The 15,237-nt window shown below is 44.4% G+C and overlaps 1 protein-coding gene across 4 annotated transcripts in view; it reads left to right on the forward strand.

The window, feature by feature from the left end:
* Positions 1 to 15,237, forward strand: part of SLC20A2 (solute carrier family 20 member 2) — a 129,857-nt gene that overhangs the window by 20,768 nt on the left and 93,852 nt on the right. For 3 of the 4 annotated variants that reach the window (XM_068233658.1, XM_068233660.1, XM_068233661.1), the window contains exon 1: positions 13,294 to 13,390. The exons of the other annotated variant lie outside the window; for it this stretch is intronic. The gene's annotated coding sequence lies outside the window, so the exon portion shown is untranslated. Of the gene's footprint in view, positions 1 to 13,293; positions 13,391 to 15,237 lie in introns of those variants that run through there. 4 annotated transcript variants of the gene reach the window in all.

Genomic DNA, 15,237 nt, shown 5'->3' on the forward strand with positions numbered 1-15,237 from the left:
CTTGCATGCACCGTATGCAAATGAGTTGGTTGTTTAGTTGGTTTGGCTGCGTGAAAGTACAGGTTGTGTCAACATGTTGTCATGTGGTTGGTCATGTCATTGGGTTGGTTGTGCGCTTTGTTGGACATGTGTACAAGCCTTAAAGCCAAGTTAATTAATGTGGGCGTACAGTTCATTTGTTAAATTAGGTGCTACCATAGACCGTAATGTAATTTGCAGCTATGGTGTGCATCGGAATTTGGCTACTTGCGCACCATTTTGAGGGGGGGGGGAGCAATTGGTACCAAACTTCAGATATCGGCAATGAGGTTTGGCTATTGCATACGCTAACTCCCGACTGGCTGCAGCACAGATATAGCCAAATACAGTCATCAGTTATAAGTATAGCAGAGTACGCTTTTCGGCTGTGATGGAGCATTAACCGCCACGGTGTTCGAAGGGTTAGTATTAGGCTTACTTAGAGGATGGTTGGAGTTATGAGATAGGGGTAATTTAACATTAAGAAGCAATGGCAATAGTGTTAACAATATTCAAAATAGCAAGGTGGAAGAAGCATGGGACAAATCAAAGCAGGTTGAGTTAAATCTTTTCATAAACACATAAACTGAGCAATAAAAACCATATGAAATGTACATAAGAGAAAAACAAAAACCTGACTTCTTAGACTATATCCGTACAATCAAAGAAGGGGTAGACTGACACCTGTAGACTCGGTCACCTGAAAGCAGTAATTAGCTACTTGGTAATGTCTTTTTTTCAGGCAGTCAGGAAACATTAGCATTGGCAGGAGGAAAGGAGAAGGAGGCACACCTTGGTAGGATTTACACTTTGGTACATTAGTGAAGATATCAGCAGCTGGACTGGCACATTGCATAAGCCACAGTCTAAACCGAGAGTCAAGTTTTTGGCCATAAAGTTTGGATTATATAAGGGTATACGAGGAAACCCGATTTTCAAAACACCACAACCATCTCACTAAGCTGCTGCCCACACTAAGCCACCGACCACAACTCTGCCACCCAAAGTAAGCTGACGCCCGCACCAAGTCCCAAGCCACAACTGCACCGCCCCCCCCTCTAAGCCACCACCCACAACTGTACCTCTCACACGTGCTTCCGGGTTGATGCATATTTCCAACCTTCAGTTACTATATAGGTTGAATTTGAAATAATACTGGACAAAATCCATGTAATATAAGATGACGGTTGCAAGGTTGTCATGGTGATCTCTCAGCTTCCTGGTGTGTTCATATTTACAACTGTACATTTTTATTAAGGTGGCCACTAATTATTTAATCTTTTTCATTCAATTTTACCAAATCTATGTAGTATAAGGGTAAATAGAGTGAATATATTGAATGGATAATTTAGGCAGTTCCCTTATATTAGAAATGGTAAGATTGGATGAAAAAGATTGGATCATTAGTGGCCACCATTATAGGTATGGTGCAGTCTTTCTACTAGACAAGTGGGGAGTAACTAATCTTTTAGAACAGGCTTTCTTCCATGATACAATGGACTCAGGGTTTCATGCTGTCAGATCCCATCACTTTATCCTGAGCCTAGACTTCTCCCTGTGAGAGAAGGTCTGTTCTCAGGGGTACAGTAAATTAATATCTGCTTTTGAGCTGTCCAAGAAGACCAACAGGTGAGAATTTACTATCAGAAAGGCAAACTTTACAACCCTTAACTCCATTCTGTTGGACAATGGGAGGCAAATTATTTAGTAATTACTAAACTCCTCTACTCATTGACTAGAAAAGTGAAGGCTTCTTGAACATCTCCAAAGGTCTGGGAAATAAGAAATGATGGAAGAATTCACCACACCCTTGCAACATTACTGCAATGATTATTAACATAGATTTGTGGAAGCAGCTTGGTGGGGGTGAGGGAACATCTCTTCCTGTTCTCTACACACCTCTTTTCCTTAGAGCAGGGTCGGTGGCTCAAAATGTTCTGTCTCTCTTTCCCTTTACATTTGAATGTAAAGGTCAAAGGGCCCAAAACAGTAAAATTGGTGTGCAGAAGGAGCGCACATCAATTTTACCATTACTAGGGCAGGGGGAGTACCAGCCGTTAACATTAACATATGTGCATTACCACAGTAATACGCACAGTGCTATGGTAATGCACGTTAACCGCCACGTTACCATAGCAACATAGCGATATTGGGTTAACGGTCTATGATCCCCCTGTGCCAGTAACGGTAAAATTGTGCGCTCCCGTACTTACCCTAAATTAGTGCATCATACCCAAAAGTAGAAAAATGTATCCTGAGTGCTAAACATGTGGTGACAGCGTTATTGCAATATCAGAACCTGGGAGAATACCTGCTGTGCAGTAATTGCGTTCATTATGTTTAGACCACCACATTAGAAAAAGAGCTATGGCAGCAAATCTACTAGAGCTGTGGAGTTGGTACAAAAATTATCCGACTCCAATTCTGACTCCTCAGTTTATGAAACCACCGGGTTTAACAGCAGGCATAACAGCAGCTTTGTAATCCGGCTTGCCACACTGCAGTGCATCACCTATGCAAAGTTCACAGTGTGGCGAGTGCGTAGAGCACAGGTGTCGAACTCCAGGCCTGGAGGGCCAGATCCATGCCAGTGTTTACGATGGATTGAGAAAGAGAGGAAAGTCTTTTACCTGATGGACCACACCTTTCCTGATTCAGACCCATCAATTAATTTGAGCTGTATCAAAAATGTGTGAGGATCTCAGCCCTCGAAGGACCTGTTTGACATCCCTGGCGTATCAGTATAATGACATACAGCCTGGTACAGTTAATTTTATGTGGAGCAATGCATGGATAACATGCACGCCTCCGCTATCCCAATTTATTGAGTTGCGTTCTTGCTGATACAAGGAATCAAAGCGAGGCAACACCCACTGTGAACCTGTTAATCACCTGTTCACTTTCAGCCACTGCTGTAAATAGACAGGAGGCTATCTCTGTCAGTTATTGTGAAAAATATACAGCATGGCCTGTACACTTAATATTAAGTAAATAAGGTAATTTGAACTAATCATAAAGCTGCATCTACACGCGTAGATGCGGCTCCGATCCTCCTTATCAATCGAGCCGCTAATGCGGCTCGATTGATAAGATCCGACAGGACGGATCTTGCTTCCGCCGATTTCCTGCTCGCTCCCCGCGAGGGGACAATGGCAGGGAATCGAGCGGAAGATAATCTGCGCCGGCGGGGAATCGAATGTGGCGCACGCGCAGGGACGCGGCGGGCATGCGCAGGGACGCGGAAGAGGCGATCCGGCGGCTAATCAAGCCGCCGGATCACAGCCTCATCTACGCGTGTAGATGAGGCTTTACAAAATGAAGGTACAGGCTAGTTTAAATACCCAGAGGACATCAAGCCTAAAAAACACACATACAAAAAACACATTGTGGTGTTAATGTTACAGTATAGTAGTTTTCTGTGCTAGCTTTCAGTCATTTCATTCAGAAGGTTGGGTTGTACAAATATAAGGCATCAGTGAAGCAGCTGAAGCAATTTTGTGGTAAGCACATAAAAAGGGCAGGGTGACCAGAACAGCATTCTGAACAGCATTTAGACAATCAATATTTCAGTACTCATTAACTATACTTTCTTTGAGTCATGTAGGAGCCATTTCAGCCTTTAACACATTAATTAGATCAAGTCCAAACTCTACGTATGATTTTTCAATTGATTGCTGAAGAGGCTTTTCAGTTAAATATTATGGCACTGTAGCTGTGAGTTGGGAGTTTTCTTTTGCAATTGAGGTCATGAATACACTGTACTGAGAAAGTGCAAAGGAAGAAAATGGGAAAATGGACTGAAAGAACATTTTTCATAAAAAAAACCCTCCAGTTCAAGGGCCCCCAAATACTTTTAATGGCTTCTTTAATAGTAAGTCCGTTGTGTTGCAACGAACAATATCATCGCATTGCAATGATGCATTAATGCACAGAATGCTGTGCATTAGATGGGTAACGTGTGTGTTTACAGTGGCAGTGGAGAGCTTTGTACGATATGTTTCACTGCGTAATTGCATTAGCAGCATTGTGATCACAACCTGCATCGTGTGAAAAAAGCCTATACCTTGTTTTAAAGAGAGTCCGAGGTGGGTTAAAAAAAAAAGTAGGCTACCCGATTCGCATGGCTGAGCAGATCAAGTAGCCGCAAAAACCGCTGCTCCCGTGGGCTACAATAGTTCACTTTCACTTGCGTGACCCCTGGGTCACAACACTGCGCTGAGAGACTGTGTTGTCTGTCATAGCGTGCAGGGAGGCGGGGAGGGGCAGGAGGCACAGCCAGGGGAGAAAGCTGCCCAATGGCAGCTCAGGAAACCCTGTAGGTTTCCTCCCCCCTCTGTTTACCTCCGAGTTAGCGACAAATCTTGTCGCTAAACTCGTGGGGCTATAGTGCAGCGGTTGGGGGACACAGAGCCATGACATTAGGCAGAGAACATGGTTCTGTGTCCCATCTGCCTCCCCATATCCCCACATTGGGTTCCCTTTAAAGTACACCTGAACGGATTTCCTTTTAAAACAGTCAGTGTTGCCTTTCTTGAGATTGCTAGAGGGCCAACCTAGCAAAATAAAACACAATTTTGGCTTATTGCACTTAGGTACACTATGCCTACTTGTTTCTTAAACAGAACATTTCCACAGAAAATAAACCATATACTGTGTGCAGCTCTTTATTATGCAGACATACTGCTGCTGGCACAGTGGTGGCTACTAAAGAGTGGCTGCTGCTGGCATAGTGGCAGCTACAAATGAGTGGCTGCTACTGCTGTTGGCATAGTGGCAGCTGCTGGTGATTGGCTGTTACTGCTGCTGGCATAGTGGTGGCTGCTGGTAGTGGCTGTTACTGCTGCTGGCATAATGGTGGCTGCTGGTTAACCTCCTTAGCGGTAACCCCGTGCTGGACACGGGGTAAGCCGCCACAGAGGATATCTCAGCCCCTGGTGGGGCGATTTCTGTTTTGTAAAGTGCTGTACGCGCAGCTAGGACTTTGCTAGCCGCACGTACAGCTTGATCGGCGCCACCACGCGGCGATCGGCTGCACGCAGCGGTGGAAGAGGGCCCCCGCCAGAGCCCTGCGCAGCCCGGACCAATCATTCCCGGGCAGCGCAAAGGGCTGGATCGGATGTGCCTGACGTCAGCTGACGTCCATGACGTCATTCCGATCGTAGCCATGGCGACAGGAGAAGCCAAACAGGAGATCGCGTTCTATACGCAATCTCCTGTTTACTGTTGTTGCCGGCAGCGATCGGACTAGAGGGACACATGCGCCCTCTAGTGGTGTTTTATGTAGCTACCACCACAAAAAAAGTGCAATGCAGCTTCCATGGCGGAAAAAATTAACCGCCAAGGAGGTTAATGGCTGTTACTGCTGATGGCATAGTGGAAATTGCTGGTGATTGGCTGTTACTGCTTCTGGCATAGTGGCAGCTGCTAGTGAATGTATGTTTATTGGAATAGGATAGTACTACAAAAAAAGTGGCCACTGGAGAAAAATATGTGTGAAAATATAGATGCCAGCGGCCTTTTTTGTAGTTCTATAGTAATCACTGTGGGACAACAGATGAGTGGAGGGGGAGGGAATGCGGCGACACAGGTTGGACCCTGCATGCGGCGCTAGAGCAAAGGCCTGTGGGCCACATGTGATTAATGACAGGAGCTTTGGGGGCCACCTAACAAGTCTTGGCGAGACGGACTTTGGACATGCCTGTTTTAAATAATACCAGATGCCTGGGAGTCCTCTGCTGTAGTGTCTGAATCACACACTTGAAACAAGCATGAGGCTAATCCAGTCAGACTTCAGTCAGAAACATATGATCTACATGCTTGTTCAGAGTCTATGGCTAAGAGTATTAGAGACAGAAGCTCAACAAGACAGCCAGGCAATATGCATTGTTTAAAAGGAAATAATAAGGTCACCCTTCATATCGTTCCCAGTTCAGGTGTGCCTATGCATCTTCGTACAGGTCATCTGTGGCAACAGAGGTGTAAAGTGTATACCAGGCTTAAAGGAATATAGTAGGGGGGTCGGGAGAATGAGTTGAACTTACCCGGGGCTTCTAATAGCCCCCCGCAGACCTCCTGTGCCCGCGCAGCCACTCACCAATGCTCCGGCCCCGCCTCCGGTTCACTTCTGGAATTTCAGACTTTAAAGTCTGAAAACCACTGCACCTGCATTGCCGTGTCCTCGCTCCCGCTGATGTCACCAGGAGCGTACTGCGCAGGCACATACCATACTGGGGTTGTGCTATACACTCCTGGTGACATCAGCGGGAGCGAGGACATGGCAACGCAGGCGCAGTGGTTTTCAGACTTTAAAGTCTGAAATTTCAGAAGTGAATTGGAGGCGGGGCCGGAGCATCTGTTAGTGGCTGCGCGGGCACAGGAGGTCTGCGGGGGACCATTAGGAGCTCCGGGTAAGTCCAACTCATTTTCCCCCCACCCCCCTACAGTATTCCTTTAAAGAGAGTCTGAAGCGAGGTAAGGGACCCCCGTTCAGCCGCGGGATAGCGGCGTTTTAGCAGGGGCACACATGCCCCTGCTGAATATAAGAGCTGAAGCGAGTTTTATTCTTTCTTTTTCCAGTTCGTTAAATTACCGAATTCGAAGTTTATCGATTTCTAGTTGTATTCATCAAGGTTTTTCCGCATTCGGTGTGAATTCGGTAACCATTCGGTAAAGTGTTGATATTTGCATTTAACAGCCATAAATTAACACAAGGCCATAAGATTCCCTTGGAATTGTGGGTAAAAAGGCAGTCCTTTGAAAACCACGTAGCAACATTTCAAATAGGGCTTGACACCTGGACCAGGATTCTGGAAGTGGCTTTGGACAATCCCACAATTTCGCCAGCTACGGCTTGATAGGAGCCTTTTCTGAAAAAATGTAGTTCAGCTAGCAATTTAGTTAACCCTGGCACTGCCTGTGTTCTCTTACAAGATGATTCCAGAGAAATACAGATGTCCTGGTATAGCAAATAAATCCATTCTCTTGCAAATTGATATGGTTCTAGACCTTATTCTTGCCGTTCTGCGCCTTTGAATCACTTTCAGCTGATAAACAACCACTTCAAATGGCTCCATCTTCTCTGTCAGCAATGATCTGACAGGAATAACGACAGAGCAGTGAAGGAGATAACTAATCCTAAATTTAACGCTAAACCACTTTCATTTTCATTAATAGAACTTTCTTCCGTTTTATCGCATCATTACCAAATCATTACCGAATGCTCGCTAACAGCTGTAGATAACTTTGATGAATCCTGAAATCAACTTCTCGAGTTCGGTATTTTACCGAGCTGTCGGTAATTGATTCGATAAGTCTTGATGAATCAAGGCCATTATCCCTGCACTTTGATTGGCCCAATAGGCTGCCTGTCAAGTTTCCTGTCAAGTGACAGGCAGCCTATTGGGCCAATCAAAGTTTTATTTTAAAAATATCCAGTTTTTTGGTAGCCGTCTAGCAACTACCAAAAGTGAATATGTATATCTGTGGACTTGTTTTCACTTTGGCCTTATTGTAATAAAATTTTAGGGGGTACAGGCAGCATTTGTTAACTTACAGCAATTGTAATATTTACATATATTTTACTGTGCTTTGGAGTTTGAAGGTCAGATTGTCATATAATTTTTCAGTCACTAAAAACAGCTCCTAGGTCTCTGTGCTGTAAAAATTTCAACAAAAAATGCAATACGACGCAGCTGGCAATTGTCAGCACACAGTCAAACAAGATGTCTTTGGCCCAATTTAGCTGAAGGACAGTTATTTTGCAATCCTTCTGATTGCCTCACTCAGTGATAACATTTGTCATGCAGGAATTGATTAGTATGTCTGGCACACAAACTGCAGCGACAAGCAGTAAACCATGTGTACCTCTAGCTTCCTGCACATTGCAAACTCCAGTATAAAAACAAGGTATACTTTCCTGCCCCCTAAGCCACCATGTAGGGCTGCCTTCAGGGCATAACAAGCTGCACTGAAGTATGGGGCCCACGCAAGTCTGGGGCCCTGCGAACAATGCCACGCACATGGGCCCCAGCTGCAAATCTGTTCCAGAATGTACAGACTGTCAGTGAGTGAGACTGTGTTCGCCTCACGGTTTTTTTTTGCAATTTTGCCATGCCTGTGCTTTACCATTCTCATTTCAGTGAAGGAGAACTGCATCACAATAGCTGAGAAAATGCTGCTCAAGCACTGCAGTGAGATCCCATAGGATTACGTGTCACATCGCTTGGTTGATTGCCGACGACCACCGTAAATATAGGGGATTCACCTTAAATATAGGAGAGGAGGGAAGTGAGGGAGGCCCAGTAGGCTTTCTCAGTATGGGGCCCAGAAATTTCTGATGGCAGCCCTGCCACCTTGTGGCTCCATTTCTACATGCAACAACCTCCAACTATTCCACGTGCAGCCCCCTCTTCCATGTCATCACTGTACAGCAGCCCCTCTGTTTTATATATACACGTCTCTTGGGCAGAAAATGCCCTCCTCTACATGCAACAACCGCTCAGCAATATCCTTCTGCAATAACAAGCCATTTATGCCCTTTTCTAAAATCTAGAATAGTCTCTAATATTCCAATTCTCAAGTTCATAGGCACCTACAATAATGAACATCTAAAACTATCAATCAACATTTCATATGGTCTTTTTCTTCTACTACAACTTCTTCTACAACCATACTGCCTATTTGCCAAGCAGCATGTTCTGTTCTAAAGAGAAAGGCAGGAGAATGAGCAAAAGCGAGCTGCCATAGCATGTATTCAGAACAATAGCAACTGGACATCATTTTCCGGAATGCCAATTACCAATAATCAACTGCTAGGAGTCTTCACACTTTTAAACACTTCAGGGAAAATGCACTCAAAATGATCATGAAACCTGGTGATCTAAGTTGCAAGTGTGCATGGGCCTTCACAGCCTATCAAATGGATCCAATCCAAGATGACTCTGGATGAAATTTGACTGTATTAAAGAATTCTACAACAAAACCAATATTAAAAGGTGAAATGAAACGAACATCCACTCTAAAGAGACAATGTGAGATTTCCTCTAACAGTTTTTGTATCCTCGGGCCTTCATATATACTGTATATCTTGGCTCTTGCCTTTCACATTCTGTAACTAAAATAGAACTTTGCAAGCTATTAAAAAGAAGACATTGGCTGAGCTTCAAATACAGAACTGAACCATGACCTTCAGCCTAAATTAAGATGAGTGGCGACAGCAATCAGTAAGAGACTGTATAAATAGGATTGTAGAATACTACAACCTGCTTGTGCTTCAAGACTGTACTGGGTTATCTAAAGTTCAACATCTAAAACACTCAAGCAAACACAAAGGAATACTTTATTTGTGTGCCATAATTGTTTAGTAAAGCAGAGAGCCCTCTTCTGTTACACGAAAGACCTGGCTCTTGTCCTTCTGCTTTGTACTTATTTCGGCCCATTTAATTTTTGGTAAAGAACACTATGATAACAGAAGCATGCACGTTTAGGTTTTAACTGGGAACACACTAGGCAGTGCGGGAAACCTAGCATTTTGCTGCATATGCGTTTGCATTTTTCCTGCACCTATGTTTTGCGTGCATTTTAATGCATTTGTGCTTCGCATATATAAATCGGATATGCTTTTGTATGCTTTTTTAATGCGTTTAATGCAAATCACTAGGAAGTCAACAGGAAGTAGAAATACATCATTTTTTTTTTAAACCACATTTAAAAACACATACAAAACGCATTAAAATGCAACACCCCTGCATCACTATTGACTTTCATTATGTGCACTTTTGAAAAATATGCAACAAAACCAGCATTTATAAAAATGCATATTGCAGAACGCTATTATATGTGTTTTTTTCATGTGGCCCATTGACTTGCATTAAGTGCGTTTTCCGCAACGCTAGCATTTCTGTCTAGTGTTTTCCCAGCCTCAAAGTGAAATCTTACTTTTGTTTAAAAAAAAATGCTTCAGCTATAAATCAGCACTTCAGAATCGTTATTGTAATTTATCTTACTTGATTATTATTATTTAGCATTTTATACAGCGCCAACATCTTACACAGTGCTGTATATAGTCTTGTCACTTAACTGTCCCTCAGAGAGGCTCACAATCCCTACCATAGTCATTTGTCCATGTATGTATCGTGTCATGCATGTATCGTAGTCTAGGGCCAATTTTAGGGGAAAGCCAATTAGCATACATGTATGTTTTTGGGATGTGGGAGAAAACCCATGCAGACATGTGGAGAACATACAAACTCCTTACAGACCTGGCTGCGATTCGAGCGCTAACCACTACACCTTGCAGTTAGCTATGGACTTCCAAAAGCAAGCTGCAATTTTCAAAGCATGGTAAAGGCTCTCACAAGTTTACAATTGTATATTAACACATAATTTGGTAGGACATTAGACTATGGTAGGGAATAGATTGTGACCTCTTCTGAGGACAGTCCATAACGGAGATGGCTACATGTGGAACTTGCAGCAGAGAAAAAATGGGAGTGGCCATGCACTGGAACATGAGCGTCATCATGATGGGTCATGTGCAGACCCAAAAATAAAATAAGTAGGGGTGTTATTCACAGAGAGTGGGTCTGACCAGATAAACTTTAGATAAAATAATCAAGTAGTTACATGCCTCATGATAATTTATCAAGTAGTCAAATGCTGCTAAATAAAAATATTAAAGGAATACTATCGATTCACATATTTTTTTCAATTGACACAGGAATTGTTTGGGAAGTGCTGCTAAGTACTGGTGTATACATTTTAGTAGCAACCTCTTTGTTTACTGTTATCAAAATACTTTCAAACTTTACTGACGCCAAAACTGACGGCTGACTGAGCCATGAGGAGAGGGGAAATTCCCCTCACACTTGATCAGTTAACTCTATGTGTAGCTCTGTGTGTGACAGAGAAGAGAGCTCCCAACAGCTGCAGCTCCTGTGTCCTGTGTTTCTGACTGAAGTGTCTGAAGAGAGCAGAGGAAATGTAACTAATTGTCACAGCTTTTCATACTGTTTTTGCTTTCAGAGTTTGATATGTTTGATTTCTGTAATCTGGTATGCAACTGTGCATTGAAGCCGACACCCCTTCTGCAATTGATTTGTCCCAATATAGCTAAATCCTACCCTCAATAGATTACAGCTTTTGCCTCTGATATTTAACATGAAAAGTAGGAAAATGTTTACACAGCTACTTAGACATTTTTTGTACATTGTCATTTTAGAACTGGCAAATGAGATGTAACCAAATCAATGAACTACACCTCCCAGGATGCATTGCAGCAGCTGGGGATGCACTACAACATGACGCTGAATTTCAACCTGCCTCCTCCTGCGCTTTGCAATTTCAGGCTTTCCACTTCTATGCAATTATGTTTCCTTTCAGATGGATCCTCAAAAACACACGCGTTTTGCATCCATCTTTGTGCAAAAATTGATCTGATAATATATTTTTTTCTCTTGTAGAAAAGGGCAAATTATTAAAAACGCGGAGAAGAAAACAAACGTACATACCTCAAGGTGGCCACTAGCAGTTCAATGTTTAGCAAAGAATCAATAGAGCGATCAGATAATTGGGATCGGATTGGCAGAAAATAAACTCTGTTGATGTTCCTAATCGTCTGTGAACGATTCTTTAAGGCCCGGTTCACACTGTATCTTTAAGCCAAACGAATCCAGTAAAGCAGATCCAGTCTCTGCTTCACCGGATCCATATGGCTTGGTCCACACTGGCAAACTGATCTGATCACTGGTCGTTTGGATCCGTTTTACTCCAGCAGGTGAGGGAGGGTGCAGCAGCCAGGCGGATGCGGGAGGGTGCAGCAGTGGGGCAGGTGAAGGAAGGTTAAAAACGAACACAGGCGTCTTTATTGCAGCCGGGCGGGAGAGAGGGTTTCTAGTCACATGACTCGTGTAGTCACATGACGCAGAAGACACCCGCTCAGGTATGGTCTCCACATCCCCCCAGTGAATTTTGCCCTCTGAACAGTCTGTTTCTTCACTAGTGTGAAGAAATGTCCAGTTTTCTCATTGCTCCCAAAGCAGGGCTTCATTTTCCGTTTCCGGTCCGCTAGGCTCAGTGGTCCGAAAAAATTAGTGCTGCAGCAAATTCGCATTCCGTTTGAAGGAACCTACACAACGGATCCGTACGAACAGACGTATGTAAACGGTTCCATAAGTTAACATTGGATCCGTTCGCATCCGTTCCGTTTGTACTGTATCCGTTCCACTTACGGTCTGTTTTTTAACGCTAGTGTGAACCAGGTCTAAGCGATTGTTCCACAGCAATTTTGTCATCCAGATAATCATTTTTCATAATCAGTTGTGATGGCTAGGAAGTACAGATTGGTTGAAATAATGGTGAAATAATGGATCTATTATATTTTATTTCTAATCGCTCAAACGATTCCTTGCTAAAATTGCACCAAGAGACTGCATAAAGTATTGGACTGCGTAAAGTACAGTATCTATTTAATCTATTCACTCAGTTTAGCCTTCCACTACATAGATTTGGTAAAAGAGGACACAAAAGATTGGATCATTAGTGGCCGCCATTAGGCAGGGATCACACTTTGGGGTAATCGCAAGTGACGGAAATAATGGTTTCCTATGGGTAACTGCAGTTTTATAATGAGCATTTTACTGCGTGCAAAAAAAATAATCTGATTTTTTTTGCTTTTCACAAGTTTTCAATTGCTATTGTAGGCAGTCAACTACTGATGTGTGCAAGAAATTGTCTGCCAAACACCGTGGCCGTTTTCCGCAGACATAAGTGCAATCCCTACCATGCTCGTCTTCTGTACAGACAAGCGAGCTGTCACATCTAGAGCGTTTCTGCATGCAGAACATCTGCGTGTATTTCCCCCTAGTAGTGTGATCTCTATACTCTCCCTCACAGCTGAGATGTCAAATAATTATTTTCAAAACGCAAGATTTCCCCTGGAGATAAAATATAGATGTGGTTCACACGGTATGGTACTCCGACTGGTAGAATGGAGGTATATCCAATTACAACATGTACGTTTGCAGATGCGAAGCCGCCCATCCCGTTTCTCCACAGCCAGCGTTGAGAATGAGCACTTGTTGTTAGCGCATGCTGCCTCTCCTAGAGTTATGTGACGAACATAGAAGCGCATTATGCGGAAACCGGCTGCGCTCTGGCATGTCCCGCTTCTATAGACACAAGCAAAGCCCTCACCGCTCCCCATGTGGCGTGCATGACGCAGCTGGCCGCACGGCACAGCGCGCTAACGTCAGGCACGGCAGGCGGATCAATGGAAGAGCTCAGCCCCTTCTCCTACCCCTGCTGCTGCTGGATTACTGTCAGCGAGCGGCGCCTGTGGGAGACGTGAGCTGTGCGGTCTCGGCGATCACACTAGGTGAGTGGACGGCGCTCGCCTTTGCTACCATCACATTATTATCATTATACACGAATCTTATCGGTAATGAGAGTGCGGACTATGCTGTGCCGCCGGCTCGGGGCTCCGCTGGGAGGGCATCCCCGCTCTCTCCGCCGCTCTTTGGAGGGAAGGCAGCTCAGTGTGCCCTGCCGGTGGCTGAGGGGTCGCTCTGTCAGCCCCCCCTGGTGACAGCCCGGCCGGGAACAGTGAGCGGGGGCTCTCCTGGACGTCTCGCCATAGAGAATGTGACAGGAAATGGAGAGGCTGCGAGGACCACGAGAAATCTATAGTTACCTATTATTTACATATCCGCTCGTTCCAAGAATTCTAAGAGGAGGGAGGGCTCAGCACATATCTCATCACAAGGGCGATCCCTGCCTGCAGTGCTGAGCAATCCTCATCACCCCTCTCATTGCTGCATGCAATGGGGATGGCAGGAGCCTAGTATTGGTAGGCACTTGCCTGACATGATATCTCCTCGGGCTGGGCGGACAGCGCTTCTTACAGTAGAGAGTGGTGTGTGCAGCACAGCCAGGGACCGAGCTCCTAACCTGCTCCATTGACAGCTTGTCACTACAGTGCTAGCAAACCTTGCAGAAAGCATAGTGCAGGCTCTCATCTTACCCTCAGTTATGCCACTTGTTAGTGATGTTTTATGTATTTTTGTTTGGTCATTGTGGCAATCTTATGTTCCTGCTTCCATGAACTGTTGAAGGATAACTTGAGAAAACACTCTCTCTCCTCTTGTGCTAATAAAACAGCCTTGGCCCATTCAGGTGAGGACCCTGAAAGACCCTCTGAAGGTGTCCTGTGGTATCTGGCACCAACATGTTAGCAGCAGATTCATGGGGCTTCCAAGGATTTAACATACTTTTTCTATCACATCCCAAGATGCTGAGTACAATTGGCCTGCAGCAGGATGGCTTTTTGGTCTCCTTAAGCTCCTCCTACTTTCCTAGTGGTTCTGGGTCATCATGAGCTATCTGAAGTCTGTGATCCCACAGATGCCGAATTTGAGATCTTGAGGCCAAAAAATGACTTTAGACTGTCACATTAGGCACTAGTCTACGTTAGGTGACCTAGTGGGAAACCTCATAAGAAACAGTTCTCCAATCACAGCACCCTCTACAACTTAAAAAATTTTTAATTGGAAGAAAAGTGTGGGAGTAGTTCTTAAAACCTATGTGAGACCTAAAAGTTTGAGAGCGTGGTTTCCATGCATTCATATTATTGGAATCTTTATATAGTTTCCTGCTGGGTCACCTCAAATAGACTAGCACCTCACCTTCTACCATTGTTCAATTGACTAGCTCTGAAACTCACAAGACCAATTTAGGTACTTTATTCGGTGGGCAGGGATCAGCATAGGCATTTTGATCTGTTCAGTCTAATCTGTGTTGTTTCTTCTCAGACTCCCTCACAGCCAGCATGAATTTTCTCAGCAGTTTGTGCTCCAGTTAGGCCTCCTTTCCATGAACTGTTGATGGGCAGTAAAATGCCCCTTAAACTTTCTCTCAACTGCTCACTGCTGCCTGGTAACTGCTTGTTGCTGTATGATAACTGCTTACTTCTGCCTGGTAACTGGTTGCTGAGCACACAGCTCAACAGTCCGTGGAAAGGAGGCCTAACTCTCCTGCAGGATCAGACCAGATGGGTTACCCTTTGCCTCCCATTAGGCCTCTTTTCCACGAACTGTTCATAGGCTGTGAAATGCCTCCTGCCTGGTAACTGCTTACTGCTGCCTGGTAACTGCTTACTGCTGCCTGGTAACTGCTTACTGCTGCCTGGTAACTGCTTACTGCTGCCTGGTAGCTGCTTGCCGAACA

This window comes from Hyperolius riggenbachi, chromosome 1 (assembly GCF_040937935.1).
Source record: "Hyperolius riggenbachi isolate aHypRig1 chromosome 1, aHypRig1.pri, whole genome shotgun sequence".
NCBI lineage: Eukaryota > Metazoa > Chordata > Amphibia > Anura > Hyperoliidae > Hyperolius > Hyperolius riggenbachi.